The sequence below is a fragment of the Channa argus genome, chromosome 19 (genome assembly GCF_033026475.1).
Source record: "Channa argus isolate prfri chromosome 19, Channa argus male v1.0, whole genome shotgun sequence".
NCBI lineage: Eukaryota > Metazoa > Chordata > Actinopteri > Anabantiformes > Channidae > Channa > Channa argus.
This window is the reverse complement of record NC_090215.1, coordinates 15,304,063-15,324,999: the sequence shown is the minus strand read 5'-3', so window position 1 is coordinate 15,324,999 and position 20,937 is coordinate 15,304,063. Positions and strand designations below refer to the sequence as shown.

The window sequence follows — 20,937 nt, the reverse complement described above, 5'->3', positions numbered from 1 at the left end:
CGTCTGTGTGTCATCTGCCGTTCAGATGGACAGACAAGACGAGCTGGCAGGGAATGGCAAGGAAAGCTGGCCAAAACTATTCAGTTATTAACCCCTCAATCAGTCCTTGGTTTGCAGCCCACACAGGACCCTCTGTCTGCCTGTTAAAAGCCCTTCTAGTTCTCAGACACTGTCAGGGAGGAAGACTCTTGAGAAACTTGCTGATTTGAGCTTTTTGGAGTAGATGTTAAACTCATTATTCATGAATGCTTTCTGAACACAGACATCCACAGGCTTGGAGCCCAAAGCCTTAATTCAAATTAGACCTCAAGCTGTCAGCAAGGTCCTCTGCTGAAAACATGCTTTGTGTGTCAATTATCAGTGATTAATATGCTAAACTAAAAAAATACAGAAAATTCACATGCTCTTCCTTCCTTCACTGGCATTGATATTTTTACATGTGCCACTGTTGCATTTTGGAGAACCTCCTGTCTGCTGCATAAAATTTTGCTTTACAAAAGTTACAAATAAATACACAAAAACTGTATTTATTCTATTGAATGTGCACACCGTACACATTCAAAAAAATATTATAGAAGACATCACATTTATACTGCCAGAGTGAGAAAAATGCTACAGTTCACCTGCACTCTGTTTGTCAATGACATACATTTCCTGCTTTTAGTTATGTGTCCTCTGTTGGGATTGAGGCAGTTTCAACAGCAATCCCAGAATCTGTTGTCAGTGCATGACAGAGCTTGTCAGTAGTTTCCCAATAATGAAAATTTCCTGGTATTAAACTGATAGTCCAAACCTGAAGGGAAGTGAAATAGGGAGACGAGGGAAGGATAAATACTAGAAAAGACAGCATCAGAGAGAGACAAAGAGGGTGTTGGCTCAAAGATTAGCAAGTGACAGGTGTCAGATGGCACGCAGAGGAAACAGGAGCAAAGGGAGCCATGTGACTGGAGCCAAGCTCAATTAGAACCAGCCCCTAGGAGGGGAAGCAACCTCGCTGGTAGAACAAGTGACACTGAGGTGTAAAGCTACTCAGGGAGGGCATTTTGAAAAGTACACACCTGACAACGCATGCTACTGAGCCCATTTTAAAAACATGTTTCAAAAGAAACACCTCCCATAAAAACTTGTGAAGTTTCAAGTTCAGTTTCTTACACTGATCTTAATGCTACTGGACAATCAATTCTTACATTGAGGCTAAACCAATTACCAAATAAAAGCGTTTGCATCAGTGCATTTCTTTACTCTCTCAATATTGTCCAGGTCTGGATCAGTGATGAGGGAAAGCTAAACAGTAATATAATCATTCCCATGAACCAGTAATTATGAACACCCACAAAGATGGCCATTCACAGACTAGGCGCCACTCACAGACATGCTTGCGAGTATTTTTCCAGGTGAGAAAAATTTGCACAGCCTAATTTTGAAATGGGCAAGAGTAAAATAAATAAAAGCATTTTTATCAAAATAATATTTAATGCACAATTAGCTAGTACAATTGTTCTATTAGAAATGTATGGAAGTTAAATGTAATTAATTTATGGCGGGGTATGAAAGGTGTTGCACTAATTTAATTTTCATTTTATACATTCCTTGACCATTTTTCTTACTTCTGGTGACAAAACAACATTTTTAGGGGTGTAAAGTGCATTATTATTATTACTATATTAGGTTTAACCCTAAACCGAATATAATAGCAATGCATATTCATCTAGTTCAAACAAACATTCTTTCATCACCACAAGTAACAAAAATGATGGCGTGTTGACTAAAATGTTTTAGAAAATACTAAACATTTTGATCAAAAGTGTGCTCCCCCTTTCTAAATTAATTAAACAATTTAAAAATTGTACGAGCAAAATATGCAGCTAATATTTAGTTGATGAAAAAAACATCGTTACTCCTTTTTAACATTTCAAAATAAACAGATGCAAACTTTGGACCCAGATGTAAATCTATCCCAAAAATAAAGCCCCTGCTATTTTCCATCAAATGATGGACATTCACATTTCACAGCAAAGAGTCAACACTGTTGAACAGATCAATGATTCAAATAGAATAACTAGAAGAAGCAGCGGGATTTAGTGTGCTGCAACCATCTCTTCCCTGGTACCTGCTGCAGTCTGCCAGGCCACTCAGCCAACCTATACAGGACTGTGTAACCATTTGTGGAGTGAAATGACACTTAGGTGAGAACTACTGCACTACATTTCCTTAACAACTTCGCAGCTGAGACATTTTAATGAAGGCCTTACAAGACTTGCTTGCTTAAAGAAGGGAGTGTAGTTGAGAGCAGGAATGGAGGGGACGTGGGTAACGATAGCAATGACAGCAGAGGGCAGCGTGGTGTCTTGGAGCAGGTACAGAATTTTATAGCACCAATCACCACAGCCCACTGCAAACAACCAATACACTTGCACTTTGAGAATACAGGACTTTATATTACTTTAGTACCCATATATAATAGCATTACAGAAAATATTTAATGTGTTAATTCAGCAGAGGAATACTTTCAAGTAATTTGGTGCAATTGGTTGAAAAAACATTTGCAGCCACATTTCGTCCTGATCCATTTTAAATGTACTTTGGTCATCTACGCTAATGGTGGTAAAGATACTACTATGAGAACTGACAGCTGCACAGATTTAGTTGTACTCTGATAAGGTTTCACACAGGGGAGGATTGGGTCTGTCTAACATCTATAATGTGACCAACTGAAGCTAGTGTGAAATGAGTTTGGGTACTTATATAAGACCCCCCCCCCACCCATTATACAGTGACTGAAACCCGGTCATCCATAAGCAACCTATTACAGAAAGCTTTGTGTTTGTAAAGAAAGAGACAAAGAGGCTACCAAAAAACACTTCACTTCACTAAACACAGTGTGTGTGTTTATAGTCATAAAATGTTTTCCTTTTGTCTTATCTGCATCGCCCTGCTTAGCTTACATTCCACTCAGATTTAGTGTGTTAATGTCCCCAGGATGTGTGCCTGTATGTGTGTGCATGCACGCCTGTGAATTTTGCAGACATCCTTGAGTCACAGGAAAGAAGATTCTGTACTGTAAGTCTTCAAGTCAGCACACAGCACTGTTTACAGTCCAAATTTTACTTTGATTAAGGCTGGGGCTACAGGAGTGTGGACTCTGCCTCTTTGGCCAGCACACACTAAGTTAGTTAAAGTGCATACTTGTGTGTTCATTAGTACAAGCAGCCGTGGGTGTTTTAAGTGTTTGTCTGTGCTGGAAGGCTCTGTAAATTCTCCAGAAAAATGTTAATGTTTGTAGATCTGACATCACTCCAAACAAAAAATTTAAATGAAGTGTATGTTAGGAACATGAGTAAAATGTGTTCTCTATATCAGTGACAGTAGACTGTAGGTGTAGTCAGCCAAAGCCTGATGTTCACAGATGCTGCTGTTCCAGACAATTGACTCTGTTAATTTTACAGTCTGCCTTCAATCATATCATCAGATACAGACAAACAGGCTGCCCTGGAAACACACACAAACAAATACGTACACCCAACATTTCCCTCACAAGGAACATTACTACCATTTGCACTAAATTATCACAGAAAAAAGCACTGTGTAACATGTATGGAATTTCTTTTTAAGGTGCTGATACACCTTTAGCATAAAAAAATAAATATATGTATTTAGTGAAACAGAAATAAAAAGGGCTGAACTAACTCGATCAGGTAAATGCTTGCCTACAGAAGCATTTAATGAATGGACCTATTCATTCCAAGTCTGCTACAAAGAGGGAGACAAATTGCGTACTATTATTAAGGTTCACGCTTCCTTTCCACTGTAGGTGGAATTCGTATTCACACATCCCCAAGCCTCCTAATCTTGTGCCAAATCTCCCACACTGGGCACGTCATTATCTCCTAACTCTTCCCAATATCAACTCACTTCCAATACACACAAACTGCACATACTGCATAAACTATGTGAGGGGCTTAAGGAGTGGAGAGGAGAGGAGAGAGTAGATGCTTTGTGCTGGCCTGGACTCTTTCAGTGTTCAGGGAAATGAAAACCAGAGAGGATTTGGCTGAGTGAGTAACTTTGCCGGTCACGGAAATGGTGAGTCTCTCTACACCTCACTTGTTTCTATACATAGCTGCAGTCATTGTTGTGGTATAAACTCAGTGCACATGACCACAGACACCAGACGGTTCTGCATTAAAAATCAGTCCTCATCTTGCTAAACCTTATATCTTTCCTGCAGAGTGATGTAAAGCTAAAAGCAACACTAGCAAGATGGGAACAGTCACGTCAATGTTATTATAGCAATATGCCCCCCCCCCTTCATGCAAAGTACTGCTTGAAAGTTCCCAAAACTTCTACACATGAATGACACCCTAACTGCTCCTCTCCCCCTCCTCTTTCCCATTGCTCTCTCTGCTGCTCCACCTCCCTGGGTTCCCTCCATTGTCCTTGGCACAAGGACAAAGGCCAAGCAGCTAGCACCACACAGGGCTGTCAGTCACAGGCTAGCCCTTGCTGCCGCCCTCCCCGCAGCCAGGCCAGGGGATTCCTCTATTGTCCGAAAGGGCACTGTGGTGAAGAAAGAAGAGGCCAGAAATGGAAGGATGAAGACTTGAAAGAGGAAAGTGGCACAGGATAACAAAAGACGAGAATGCTTAAGAAGGATAGAGATGGCGAGTGAGAAGAACAGTGCAGAGAAGAAAAGGAAGATTGTGTGCAAAGTAAAGAGGAGAGAGCTTTGAGAAAGGAAGTGGCGGTGAATTATTAATAAAGAGTGGAGGGTAAACAATGGATTCCCATAGTGGTCTGGACACACAACTTCACTAATGGGGACAGAAATTTCAGCCACTGACCAACAAATCATCTCAACGAACTATAGGCTCCCTGGCCTTTTCTTTGCCAGATGAATAATGCCATTTATTAACTGAAACACACAACAAATCACCAGACTGTCATTAACGTGGTATAGTCTGGCTCACGGTGCCTCTTAACCAGTGATAAGCACAATGCTCCTTTTGGCCTCATCAGAAAACCCACACATAAAAGAACAATACAACCACCCATCTACCCACAACTATAAAACTACATTTCACTTCCTCTGCCCTCACTCGCCATCCCCCACACGCTCTCCCTGTTGCAGCTCAGGTGTTTGTGTGTGTGCATGTGTTTGCAAAAATAACAATAGATACAGCAGAAAAAAAAATTCCAAACACTGCACCAGTACATGTTCCATTTAAGACAGTACAGCTGCATATGTTTACTTCAATCAAAAATTCAATACACTCGAGACATTTATGGAAGTGTGTGCAAATGTATTTGTTTGTGTGACGTAAAGTAACATATAATGTGGATATAAGTGTGTTTTACTTAAGTGGCACTTGCAGCCATGACTACCCTTATCCAGCTCCAGTCCTCCGGGCTGAACAGGCCACACAGAGAGAGGGGCGTGGTTAAAATACTTTGATTGACAAGCTGACTAACTCCTGCCGTGTACTTACACCTATCCTTGTGACTTAGATCTATGCAGAAAGCAAACACAAATGACAGTTAGGGCAAAGCGATGTCGGAGCCCAGTGCTCCACTACTCCACACAGCAATAGAGAACTACAGCAGCCAAAATGTAATCTGATATGGAAGGCAGCAAGGGGAGATAAAAGCCTTTGCCAGCTGCAAAAATCACATTTCTGTGACAAGTCCGCCATTGTCATTACAGGCAATAATTTGCATATAGACAAAACAAAATCCAGCAACTGCATGTGGGGGTTCAGATTTCCTGGATGAAAAGAGCAACTCGGAAAACTGTGAGTTCTGGTTTGACATTTTATTTAAGATTTATTTTATCAGCTATGTATCCTGATACATACAATGTGTTTTCAGCACCTGAACAATTTTAAATTGCTGAAACAATGCTGTACTCCAAGAAAAAGCATGTATTTTATATTTTACAGAATGAATAAATCAATTTACAATAAATTGTAAAACCAGAGACACCTAATAATATAAATGTTGGCATAACGAGTATTGAGGTACAACTAATAAGTATTTTTTAATTACTGATTGCTGAATGTTATATTTGTCAGATATTCACACAGCCCCCACTGACCTATTTAAAACCTGATGATTTTCTATATAATTATATATAAAGAATTCTCACATTTCAGAAGACTAGTTATTGCTGTTAAAAAAAAAAACACTAAGGAGCTCGCTTACATTTTAAAATAATTGCCAATAATGATTCTGTTACCTGGTCAACTAATCACTGCAGCTTTAAAAAATATTCTCTCTTGTTCCATCTGCCCTTTGGATATCATGAGCTTTGCTGTGCTGAGGGTTAAAATGAAGACTGGATAAATGGGCCTGTACGTATGCAGTTTATCCATGTATGTTTACAACTATGTGTATGTATGTGAGGAAACTTGTGTATTTATGCTTCCTACCTTACAGCATCCCAGCCTGTATAAACAGGATGAGCCTGGAAAGCCTTTCACTGAAGAAAACAAGAACTGCTCAAGAAAAGAGGGACCCCTGTCTTATCAGCAATCAGACTAAAACAACGACAATAACATCTCACCATAAACAGCTCAAACTACCCAATGAAAATACAGTACCACCTGATAACGTTTTTACTAAGCTACTTTAGATGCCAAAGCTTCTCCAAAGTCAACATGGTTAATAAACAACCACAGTGACAACATGGGCTTATCCTTACAAATGTTCAAGCGTTATAAACTACATTTACTTCACAAAGACAGATGAGACATTGTGGCATATGGCACCCTGTAACTAAGAATGGTGAATGCTTGGTGAGATTCACCATTTTAAAAATAGACACGTAATCCCTCTACTGTTACCATATTGGTGGGCTAATCACTGCTTTACTTACTAAAATGGTCACAGACAGCTTGCACCACAGGTTCTGGGAAACCATGTCTACAACATGATTAACGCAAACACAAAAGAAAAATAGGGAACGTGAGTTAGCAGAGTCCCAGGGCAGATTTGCAATCCAAACCAAATTCAAAGCAGCAGTCAAGCTGGGAGCCTTGAACCTAAGCTTTTCAGAGCTCATGTCCGTCTACATTCTCTCCATTTCAGGTTTCATAAAGCCTGTCTTCCACTTGACTTAAATAATCAGAACACTAATGCAAAATAATCATTAGACTGTTCACAACCTTTTAATTTTACTTTATAGGAAACAATGTAACAATAAATTATAAAGTGCTCTGTGCTTGTGAAATCTGCCCAAGGGATGGAGCAAAAAACCATGCTGGGTGGTTCCTTTGACAGTGACCCACATCAAACTTAGTCTGAAGAGGGTGTGGCCAACACCAACATCGCCTAAAAACGTTAATGACTGGTCCTGCAGGTGTGTGGAAAGTCACTAAGTAAATCATGACCACAATATGAAAACAAAAGGGTCCAACACTGATTAACAACACTTATTAGCTTAATATATTATCAACCAGTCAATTGCACATTGCTCCCATTCTTACTCAGAGGTTAGTTAGTTGACCTGAGATTTTCTAGCGATGCTTTCACAATGCAGGAATGAATGAGGACACTAGAAAACTAAAGGAGCAGCCTCACCCTTTTCCCTGTGTTCATCACATGCTCAATTATTCTCTTTCTGTGTTCCCACAAACATGACACAAAACCAGAAGTCCTATTGTTTATAGTCCACAGAGGACGCTTGGCTCTTTCCTGGATGGGCTGGATCCGGTATGTGCTGCATGTCTGCCTGCCAGTTCTCAGTTTGTCCCACAGTCAAACCACGCTGCTGGGTACCATCATGGCAACCAGGGCCTTTGGTAATGCATGGCCCAGACACAGTATATAAAAGTAAATTTCCCAGCTAGAGAGTATACTCAACACATAACAACAAAAACATTAGCAGCTCTCTGGCTCTGCAGCATCTTGATTCTGCATTAATAGAATTAATGGAACTGAACAGGCGCCATGGAAGATATGCATATATACACAGTAATCCAAACCAAAAAAGCCTCTTAGGTCTTTTTGTACTTGAAATAAAAGTACATGCAGAAAATCAGGATCTGATAACAACATGCAGTCTCATACTGTATTCAGGATTCAATATCATTACCCAATTGTAACAAGTTGTGGAAATAGTAAAGTGCATGCACTATATAATAACAGCCTTTCAATCTTTTACTACAGGGACAAGTACTAGGTAATGCATGGTAAAAACAAATACCGAAAGTGTTTGTGTGTGTGTTATGAGTGCACAAGCAGTCTCAATACAAATGACTCATTGTGTGTGTCCAGGTTGTGGCCTCCCTCACAGGATCATGCGCCTTAATGTCTATCATTTTCCAGTACCGGTCTTGGCATTTTTCCCTTTCGCTGCAGGTCTCTGCTTTTTCACATTCCTCTCTCATCAATGTTCTGAGAACTGTTTGAAACTGACATGTACACAGTAGTTACACTAATCAATTTGGAAAACCACAGGCCTGGAGTAAAATATCCCTGTCAGGTGGAATCAACAGTCAGCCTTGTGCATGATAGACATCAGCTGGCAAACATCTGTCAGTTTTTCCCAGATGTAATTTCAGATTTCAGTTTTTTTTAAAAAGGAAAAGGTTATTCTCATGCAATACCACAATTACATCAACATGCTTAATTTACTGTTTGTACACTAATGTATTATTTATAATTATGAGTTTGAAAAATTCAACTACAGATACATTATTCCATATAAACCCACAAGAGGTTCAGTAACTGTTCCACAAGGACAGCACAAAGTCACCACTATGTAGTTCACTAATCTAGCATCCCAGGCCTTGTGGAAAAATAACTGCTCCACTTTAGGTGTTGCTGTGAAGTATGCCTTGCTGCTGTAGTCTTTTCAAAGCCCAAGGACAAAGTGTAGCTTTGAGAGAAGCAGGTCCACTCTGTCTCTCTCCTGCTTCCGTTTGACATGTTTGGCTCGGCAGACACCAAGGTTGTTGTCTTGCACACAGATTTTTCCGGGGTCTTACTGGTGCAGAGACTGAGGTACAGTAAGACTGCAGTGACAGGGAAGCCCCAGCCTGTGTGGTGTCTTTCCCTGACAACACAGGGTAAACATTAGGCAAACCACCAGCCATGGGAGATCCATCACCTCGGAGACCAGCATTTGTTCAATGGAGAAGCCAGGGAAACATGGAAGCAGAAACCTCCCTAGTTGAGCTCGACTGATGAGGATATGAAAACTGAGTCTTGCTTGATTCAGGCACATTTTCTTTAATTAACTGTATATACATATCTGCACTGTATCATTACAATCAATTACTGTGATATAATATGACTTTATTTCATCATTTCATTTCTATGTTGGGCTGTTTGTCTTTACAAACACTGAGCCAGAGGATGCATAACTTACAAGACGAGGATAATGTTTGACAATTTTATATAGTGGCCATCGGCCAACATCTGTGCTCATGTTGACAATTAATAAAAATGTGTCTGCAGACACATCTGCAGCCTACACTACCACTATTTCACTTGCATATGTGAGTGAAAATTAGAGCATGCTGATGTGTAAAATTATTCAGGTGCATAAGTAACTCCACTGGATGCATTTTATTGGCACTTGAAGAGAACAGTGAGTAAAATTAGCCTACCTGAAAATATAGTATAGCTGCACCACATGCACAGAGCAAAAAGGAGGAAGGACAAAGGAGGTGAGACTTCAGTAACTTTCATTTATGACAATACCTCACTGTAAGTGTAATAAAAGTGAGTAAATAGTTTATCAGTGCACATGCGGAACAAGTAAAAGTCAGAATAATGGTGGTATCAGTTTTGCATGCGATCTTCCATTCACTGCTTTAGTCACAGTGAGCTTTTTGGCCAATTGTTTATTACTATGAACAAACTAACGTGAAAGCTGACTGTACATAGCCCACACTCTCAAACCCACCCCTCACTCTGCCATGTGTAGACTACCTAGTGGATCTAAATTCATTTAGTTTGCTCAGTGCTTTATTAAATATTAAATAAGTGACATATTCAGTATTCATCAAATGTTAATTTAAGTTGAACATACCTGTCCAGTATTTGTTAATATTAAATTCTACAAAAATAGAGAAAGGAAAGAAACCAAACCAAAACATTGCCATTATAAATCTGCTGTCAACCTCCCTTCTCTCTAAAAATAAATAAATAAATAAATAAATAAATATCGGCCTCTGCCAAATGAAAAACCCATATCAGGTGACGACCACTTATAAGCCACCCTCTATTAATATGTCACAGAGACAGAATAATGACAGACTTGTTTGCCCACCCCCACCCACATGACTCCAGAGAGGATCAACACCAGGAACAGCCAAAACACTACCCCTAAGCCTACAGGAAAGTACATGCTGATCCCCTAATTGCCCTCTGAAACATTCTCTTCTGCATAAACATGAACATAGTTTATCATAAAAGATCTAAAAATACACTACAGGGGAACCTGCATGTTTGCCAGGCTAACATGTACCTTGTCTAAAAGAGTGTGAGATGACAATATCCAATCAAACACTGTACATAGACCCACAATCTGTATCCATCCTTGACCTGTCCCAGCGTTGTGCCTGTAGTCTCCCAAGCACTTGCTTCCTGACATGCAAAATTTGATTGAAGGTATTTGGTAAAAAATAACTCTAGATATGACATAAGAAAAGACAAGATTATGCTAATACACAAGGTTTACAAATGGTAAGAACTTGCAGATTAAAAAAAGCATCAGTCTGCTGAGGGCATGCTAGGTAGTTCAGGTCATGGATTTACTATGCTAAAGCAGAGAATTGAAAAGATGGGAATTTTTCACAAAGATCCCGACATATAAACTCATTTGTAATTGGTAATTTTTAACTTCTTCACATGTGGTGGATATATAGAAGACAAGCTGATATAAGGCAGAAATGAGCTATGGTGGAAAATAAATGTCAGTGGCCTAGAACGCACTAATATTATAGTGTCACAGATTCTAAACCAAATCCAACATATTTTTGTGGGACCATTAGTTGGTGCCTTTTAGCCAACATACAAACTGATATCATACATAAGTATCAGTAGGGCCAAAGATTGATCTGTCTCAAATGTAAACAACCTCAATCTACATTAAAAAAAAACCCTATGTGGCACAGGCAAGTCACTGCAAAGTGCCATTGAGATTTTCTCTACATTCTTTCAGTGCTCACATTTATGTGAAAATCCCTAGGGAAGACAAACTAGCTTAATTAAAACACTGTGCAAAGGAGAGAATAGTCATACTTAGCAAAGGAAAATTAAGCTTGATTTGCTTGATAACTCAGCTTCCTGCAAATCATACATGCTTTTTATTGGTTTAGGTCCAGTGACTCTGTGTGGACTTCAACACGAATGTTAAATGAGTAAGTTCAAGTGTGTATGAGAGAGGAATGAGTAGGGCTTCCATAGGGCAGGGCTAACTCCTAGAGATTCCAGGCATGCCTGCATTTCCTCAGATATCACGTGCTGTAGTGCAAACGCAGCTACTCTTAGTAAATTACACAGAGCACAAAGGTGCTTAGTTTTTTCCAAATCTGTCAGACTTTAGCAAAACCATTAAGAGAAAGTTGCTTAAATGTTACATTCACAGTACATCACTGGTGAAGAAAATATTTCCCTCTTTTTGTTTTTAATTAGAGACTTAGGAAAGCTAATTTATATTTTTTGTATTGCTACAGCAGCCTGAATATTGTTTTGTTTGACTGAACTGAAACATAACCACAACGGAAGAAATATTATTAGAAAGCTGCCCGTTGAGAGAGGAAAGTAAAAACAATGAACACGATGAGTTGCATTGTAACTTGCTGCAATTCCTAAAGTCAAATTAACGAACCTTTTTCTAGACACAATGCCCCATCAGCGCTTTCTGAATCAGTCATCACATTCTGCCAACTGACTTAATGCTATGACATCAACACAAAAAACAGCAGGGGGAGGGAGGGGTTGATTGGTAAGGCCAAAACATATCAAGACACCAAAAAATAGAATTCTTGTTACACTGAAAATGTACTCAGGCGTAATGGTAGATATGCACACTTACATACAGTCTCAGTAGACACAAACTACTGCCATCTCCTTTTCTACAGACCTGTTGGTGATTTGTTTATTCTTCGCTTCCATGACCATGACACATACATGCGTGCATACTGCTTTGTTGTCTCCAAAGCATCCTGCTGGGCTCTGTCTTGACCTTTCACATCTATTCTCTCTGCCATACACACACACACACACAGACACACATACAAAAAAAAATATCACCCATCATTACCTCTCTATTTGAGGCTAGAAACCGGTCATATGCTACAGCCCACATTTAGCCTGCATTATATTGTGTTTGTTCAATGATCAATTAACCAACCTCGACCATGTATCATTGTTAAGTTTGTCGTATCTCAAAAAAATAATAATCTGAACCAAAGACTTTCCACACAGTTGGCCCTGACCTGCTTCATTGTAAAAAATGCAACTGCCTCACACAGCAATTCACATGCCTACTGTTTTATCGGTTTTATGCAGCTGTGTTGTTGGGGGTAATAATTCCAGATTTCCTACTTATCTGTCAGCTTGTGACATTATTGAAGCTACAGGTAAGTGGCTAAAATGTATTGTCTAATATTTAGGTCACAATTATGAATCTTTTGGATCTTGAAAACAAAATTGCTTTATTTTGATTGAAATTTACAAAAATTGCCTTCACTTTACATCAAATCAGTGAGTCACATTATAGATTTGGGGCGGCTGCATCTCAGTTGGTAAGTCAGTCCTCCATAATCCACAGGGTCAGCGGTTCGCTCCCCGGTCCTGGCTATGTGTTGAAGTGTCCATGGGCAATACGCTGAACCCCAAGTTGCTCCTGGTGAGTCAGGTGAGCACCTTGCACGGCAGCCATATGCTATTGGTGTCAGTGTTTATAAATGGGTAAATGAGAGGATCATTGTAAAGCGCTTTAGATAAAAGCTCTATATAAGCGCCCATTTACCATTTTACCATGAATAAATATAAAAATATTAAAAGGCTAGCAATGATATGTTGGTGTTGATAAAAACAAAAAACAAAGAACAATTAATTATTTTGATATTCTAGTCATTTTAAAGAAAACTGCAAAAAAACAACTATCAAATGTGAAGTAGAAAAACAAAGCTTGTCTTGTTCTTATATTATAGTGAAAAGAATATTTAACTGGAGGTCAAACAAGACATTTAAGGACGTGCCCTGTGTTTGATGACATTTTGATTCTCCATTTTCACTAATAAGACCTAATGGTTAATTGGTAGCAACAACAAAGGCAATTTTCAATCCTAAACTTGGCAAAAATACTAATCCTCCTCGATATACTAGCCATAAAATAATAGCATTTATATTATTTATTATTTATATTATTACTTATTTAATAGCAATTGTAGAAGTGTAAGAAATTGTGCAAGTTTTCAGAGCCTCAGGCAGGTGCACATGTAATTTTACAATGGTGGTGTAAGCAAACTAAGAAAAACATGATACACACAAAATACTTGTAAATAAGGGTGTGACATTGCATTTATCTGTGATCCGTTAAGTCAGCAGCTGACTGTAAAACTGTGATTAGAACATAACAGCTAATGACAAATAATGTACAGCAAAAAGATTAGTATGTTACTATGACAGGAGCCTGTTTCTACCAGTGGGCAAAATCAATATTGTGATCAATAAGGAAAGAAGCAGACAACATATCCATTAAAATAAACTGTAAATTATTATTCAGTCAATGATAGCTTCAGTGAGCCACTGAGCCTATTATTGCATAGTACACACATTTGCATTTGATCAGTCAGCAGGTAAATGCTGTATGTGTACAAACAAAAACGTATAAGTTAATTAACTTTCCGAAGGCTTTCCATAAATGGCTACCCAGCTCTCATAAAATCTATTCAATACCACCACGATCAGATTTTCATTATCACTGTATTTAATATTTTTACAGATTAGTTTATGGTTAACATAGAAAACTAGCTCTAATACTGATCTATTTTTCATTATCAGATCAAAACCTTTGACTTGAGCGCAGTGATGCAGTAGTTTTAACAAAATTATCAAGTACAAATGTAAAGAGAGAGCAGTTCTCAGTGAAGGCCAAATATTTCTGCTATACAGTAATGCACCACATATTTGTTTTGAGGTAATCGTCAATCAGAAATGGCTGTTAATGAGAAAAATATTCTCCAAATGCAATCAAATGTTTGCACAATGTTTGGGGGTCAAGTGAAGAGTGGTAAATTGGTTTAAGCACTGATAACAGAGCAAATGGTAGTAAACACTGTCAGCTACAAGTGTATTACTTTACTACTTTATCATGACTCTTGAGCTCCTGGGCTTAACATTCCTTCACAGGTTGGTGCCATAGCTTGTAGGATTACACACAGACAAGGTGTTTTAAACCACTTCTCATAAACACAGTCAGTTACAGACACTGACTGCATTTACATGCACTTAACCGGGGTACTCAGAAATCTGCTTTCGCGTGTGATCAGACAATGTTTATTACATGCATTTAAGAAACCAGGTTACTGGAAATCTACATGCAGCAGAATAGTCCCCTGATTTCCCCTCCATATCAGATTTATTTTGGAAGCGTGGTGCCCAGATATAGATGATGATGAGATGATGCCCTGTATAGTGACAGTAAACACTACTTTCTATACATGTATATAAACATACATACACACACATATATACACACATGCAGCAAAATGTGTATGTGTGTCTGTGTCTTCATGTCACAGCAGAGTGACAGCGCAGAAGGGTAGAGAAAGGAAAAGAAAAGGGAGGGCATACACACAGGTTTGTTGGCAATACATCAAATATGCTAATGTAATTTCTGTATCTGTATAAATGTTATTAACACAAAGTGCTGTGTAGACATATAAATAACTTTCCCAAGTTTATTTTTTTAATTTAGACCATTGTTTATTAGCTGCATTAATCTTTTTGTCCCCTGTGCTGTCACTCTGCTGTGACACACACGAGAAAACAGACTACTCAGTGTCATTGTGTTCCTGCTTTACCTTTTAAGTTCATTGTACATTTGCAGTAGAAAAGTTTGTCGACTCAACTGTAAGATTTGAGTTCTGATCAAACATCAGGCTACAGTAGCCTGTGTGCAGTTCTTTGCCATTATTCATTCAACGGCTGTTAACAATTTCCTGTTTTAAATAAGTATTCTTTTGTTAAATTTAAGTTGGCCGGGAACCACTAATGATTATAAATAGGCAAACATCAATCAGCCACAACATTAATACAACCTGGAGGTTTTAAAATAAAAATATTTTATTTTTTAGAAAACATTTATAAAAAAATAAATGCTTATTTTTTAACTTATATAAGTGCTTAAATTAGCTCGATTCTTTTAAATAATTGGTTTGTACTGTATAGCCGTAGACTGCCACGCTGACCCTTTCCTTAATGACATTATTAAGGCCACCGGTAGTAATGTTGTGGCTGATTGGCATATGTTGCAGGGACTACTGAATCATTATACTGGTGTGATTGTATGCATTAAAAAGAGTGATTAGAAATCCTTTTCAGGAGATCTCACAATATACAGTTTAGTCATATTATTATTATTTTGTGATATAGCCTTAAAATAATGCAATATTATTTACAGGCCTTATTTCCCAGCCCTAGTGGGAGGGAGGGGGGCAATGGAGTAAAATATAATAAAAAACATAAAACATAAAATTTTTTCCTAAACCTCCTGTTTTCATGCCTTGTGTTCGCTACACACTCCACAAAACAAACTCCAGAGTAGAGATGTTCTAACAAAAACAGGGCATTCCACCGCTCACTTAATTATTCCCACTTCCTGCTCACAGATATGCTCCCAACAAAAGGAATCAACAACAAAAACACAGGCGTCAACAAATCACTTTGGCCCAAACCTAGACGCTGACTGAGTGCCCGAGCTGCCCCACAGAAAAAACAAAATAGAGCTTTGTGTGCAATCTGAAACAGGGAGTAGCCCAGACAGAGAGGCATTCTGAACATGCCACCTGTTGCAAAACAGCATTTAGCTGTGGTGTAGATGATGTAGTGACTCCTATTTCTATTACTACGGGTGAATTTAAATAATGTATGTGAAATACACTGCTTCCTTCTTTAAAGCTTGAACAATCGCTCCAGAATAAAACTAGAGTATTATGAGTATCAGTAATTTATGTAAAGCCACTGGTAAATCCACACTGGATTGTGGCTGTGAGGGCTATCACGTTTTATAGTGATACATAAGGGCCTTCAATAACGGTGTGTGGTCAGCAGATAAAGGGCAGCATTTTTTTTTGTGGTTTGATTTAATGTCATCCTGGGTGACCTATTCCACCAGAGATACCCTGACAGATTACCCTCAAAGAGCCATTTGAGTGACTGAGGGGATAGTTCCTGAGCTCCTGTAAGATCTAAAGGTTCAGTAACAGCATCCTATCCCAAAGAAATGTCAATGCTAGAACTAGTCACTCCAAATTTCAAATGTACATCTGGGTCAGGAATAGATTTTCAAGTCTGGGGCCTAAATATTACCAGTCGAAATGGCAAAAATGCTTCTAAAGCCTGTTTCACATATAAACTGCAGAAAATGTCAGGAGAAGTCAGCTTTGGACATTGTGTAGAGTTGCATTTCACATATGTAACACACAGCGGGAGATTGCCCAAGTGATAAGCGTCCTCATGGGAGAAACTCTGCTCAATTTCAGTGAGTACACCAGACACAACATGAGCGGGTTTATGTGGACTTAAGAGACCAGGTTACAGTTTGGTTTCTCGGGAAAGCTGATTTCTTAAGTGTCATATAAACAGAAAAGCTGGTTTCCAAAATCAGGGTAGGGGATTAGAGACCAAGTCAGAAAGCAGTGTTTTCTGTCACCATACATTTAAGATCTGTACGCAGACTTCCAAAATAAGTCAGAGGCGGAGGAGAAATAAGGTTACTCTTCTGCATGTATACGCAGATTTCCCGTAACCAGGATTTTTAAATGCATGTACCCCAGTTACTTAAGTGCATACATGCAGACCATGACAGAAAACTTAGTAGTAGAAATGTCATCAACATTCGTACTGTACACATAGGCTAACGCACATAACAGGGACATGGAACAAGGGGGCTCGATAGATAAAGTGTGGATAATGTTGGGTGCGTTTCAGTTGGACATTTGCATTCTCATCTACACACCCTCTGGACATAGTCGGGAGAATTGTCAAAATGAAAAGTGTCAGAATTGAGTGTGTCAGACAACTGAAAAAGCACCTGACACACTATGTAGACAAAGCATCAAAAGTAAAAAGATTTTGTTTTTAATTTTAAATTAAAACTTTCATCACAAAAAATAAATTTCTTAAAGTACTTTAAATCAATTACCCAATAATCAAATAGTCAACTAAGCACATTTAACCAACAATTATTATAATATTATTTTCTAATGCAAAAAACTAACAACTTCTTGGTTTTACATTTCTTCATTCCTTTGTTTTACTGGAGGGTATATTGAAAATTTGTACATTTTGGACTAACACTTTATAGACCATTTAATTATTCTGCATCACAAAGTGTATGTTAGTTGTGGCCTTAAAATGATGGAGCTAGAAACAAAGCTGATTTTCATCAGCTATGCAGGACAACTCAGAGAAAAAAGTTGCACAAAAAAAAAAAAAAAAAAAAAAAAAAAAAAAAAAGGAGCAAATATCTTCACCTTGCACATCTTTAATTTGTGTACTTGGCCTATAGTCAACAGATCTCCTACACTATTACAGTGCTTCAAAGTGCTGTGCAGTCACGGACTTTCCCCATTGCAAACAGCTGCCACTGCCAGAACAGCCATCAATTATTCACTAGTGCTTTGCCTCTTTGTTTACCTTTGGGGCTGGTGTCTGAGGCCAGAGTGCATGAGAGAGTGGTGAGACACAACAGCATCTGTGTACAAACCAGTTTAAGTTTAAATCACTCTGCCATGAAGACAGGTGGGAGATCATTGGATGTAGCTTCATGTGATAGCCCAAACAGGAAGTGCTTCTGTGCTCAAAGTAAATAAGACCACACAAGGTTGGATCCAACATTACACTGCGAACTTCTGTATTTTTCCACCTCATAGGTTTATACCCAGTGATTATTTCTATTTCAAACTGATGTCCCAAGTTGTTCAAATTGTTCGTTTTGTCAAATGCATGCTCCAACATCCCCTAGTTATTTCATTTACAATAATGAAATCTTTACAGGTGTCAAGGAGGGATAGATTTTTGAACGGGAAAAAAAAAAAGCTATATTTTAGCACTTTTTATACTCCCTGTTCAAATTGAGATTACAGGGGAATTTTATTTGCTGTACAAATGGTACCAAAAACATAGAGGACCAGTGTTGAGTTAGTAAGACTGCTGGTAGTAGGACTGCTGTGCAGGCTGGACCATCTGTCTAAAAGCGTAGCTTAGGGGTGTAGAGGAGTGATGTTTTAAAGATATGCCATTTCTGCCATCCACATGACTGTTTCTCATGATGCATTTAGGAAGTTGCAGTAGTATGCAGTGGAACTGGTTACGAAAAGGTTGGGGTCAAGTTAAGTATCACAACACACAACTGACTGGGCTAGGCTACCAAAAACATATACTGACTTTCTCCTTCCGCTTCCTTCGTCCAACACCTTGTTGTGTTCTTCAAACATCCCGGTTTCTCCTCCAACTTCTTATCACAACATTTTCAAAAATATGCTAGACCTTATGTACTGGGATGCTGTCTAAAAAGATGACTTAGAAAGCATTCTGCCAGCATTGTTTGGTCTAATATAAATAAAAGGGTTACTGTGTTAGTGCTGTAAAAGGAAGCAGGGCAGCACATCCGTGTGCATCATGCCATCACTAGTGTATTAAGGTTTACATATCAGCACTGCGATTAGCACTTCATGGGTGACATTACATAGTTGATATTACTGCCATTTTCCAAGAAGAACCTATGATTATAAAAGGAGGAGGACTGTGGGAGTGTGTGTGCAGAAGATCAATTTACAAGGTGCAGAAATCTCCAGTGGACCAGCTGTTAGCTCCCTGGCCACTTCTCTTCTACTTCTTGCCCACCTGACACTGCATGTCAGTCCAAAATCCATTGTTCATGGATAGATGGATGGCTCGCTCTGGAACACCAGAGTCTTAAAGGACTGAGGATCAGTGTAGCTCAGCTCAGCTCCTGGATTACTTCCTCAAGTGGAGGTGCCAGAATACCCTCCATTAATCCATCTCCGGGAAGGAAAAAAAAAAACGCAACGCCTAGAACCACTCTCATGCTCACCCACTCTCACACATACACACACAGACACAGCTCCCTCATTGCCCCTCTGTCCCACCAGATGGGGGGAGGAGGGGCAGGCAGAATGTGAGACCAGCTGGTCATCAGCTCAGACAAAGAAACCTGCTGAATGTGGTCTTGCATCAAAAAGAAATTCAGAGATCTCACTTAGTCTTTTCTTTCTGGTTTTGCCAGCTTTGTATCTCTTTCACTTTTCCCAGACACTGGGAAACACTAGGGAAGCGCCCAGTGTTACTCTTATTACACAGGTTTTCAAAAAACCTCCACTTCTGTTTTCTAATGTATATAGTCTTCTACAGTCAGGGGGGAATAGGATAAATAACAGCCACAAACAGAGGATATCTTGAGGTCCGGCCTGAGCCATGAAAACAAAACATTAACTACGCAAATACTGTTATTCACAAGAGGAAATTAATGTATAACAGCACTGCTGCAGGAAAGAGGAGTCAGAAAAAGCTGAGCCAGAGGAATGATGTGGTTTTACTGCAGAGAGGCCAGTGGCAGGTGTAATTTATCTTTGGTCTAAGCCTAGTTCATACATTCACACGGGAGACACAAACCAGGGCTCTGCTGTGGAGTTAACTGGAAACTCAGAAAAGTGAGACAGCCTGGAGAACACAACAGTACACTGTGAAGACACAGTGTGAAGTGTATATGTCCTAGATTATAAAAGTGAAAAATGGCAGCGTGAGCACCAAACTTTTGCATAGCCAAGCTGCATTTTTCCACATACCTTCAGTAGACACAGATATTTCTAAATCTTCCTTAAGATTAACAGTAAAGACACAAAGATGCGTAAGATACTTGACTATTTAAGCCTGAAAAAAAATTGGCATTCAGCAAGATCTGAGTAAAGGTTCTTAATTTGAGTTGCACTTGGCCAAAGACTGAACACATAGATATTCCTCTCGACTCCCTACCATCACTGAATATTAGAGCAGTTATGTGCTCCAAAAGAAATCTAAATGGCAGAACAGCACATCCCAGAGGAGGCATACACTAAAAAGTGTTGGCGTGTATGGACGGGGGTCAAACTGTGGTACTGAGGGGCATTTTCATAGCTCAGTGAAACTCTAATCTGTCCTTTAGCCACCGATCTGTTAGCACACACACACACTGAGGATGGTGGTGACAGCTCAGGATTATATAGATAGCGTAGTAAAGCTTCCTATTTATCACGCACATAGATTCCCTCACAAATATTTAGCCTACATTTCATTTTACCATTTCAGACAAAAGCTTCTTCTTACCAGGTTGTTCAGTTAATACAACAATTGTAAAATATTTCATGCATTCACTGACGGGTAGTACACATAAGTCCTGGTAGGCCAGCTATAGCAACGGTTCTCATTTTTCTGGTTGTGGCAAACGCTAAGGCAAGAAATCAGTAATGTAACATATCAACTGGGCCTAAAAGGTCCTATTAGGTAATACCCCTAGGATCAACATACATAAAACCTGTTTCACAGAGGCTGGTGGGGACACACCCTTCAGGGATTTGATCCCTATGTCAACAATGGAAAAGCTTAGACGATAACATGCAGATATACTCCGTACACTGCATGTCTTTAATCTGTCATTTGGACTGCTGCCTATAGACCCTGCAACTGACCAGGATCTCC

The 20,937-nt window shown here is 39.1% G+C and overlaps 1 protein-coding gene across 23 annotated transcripts in view; it reads right to left on the bottom strand.

Moving 5' to 3' along the window:
* Positions 1–20,937, bottom strand: part of scrib (scribble planar cell polarity protein) — a 65,727-nt gene that overhangs the window by 40,069 nt on the left and 4,721 nt on the right. The gene's annotated exons all lie outside the window — the stretch shown is intronic.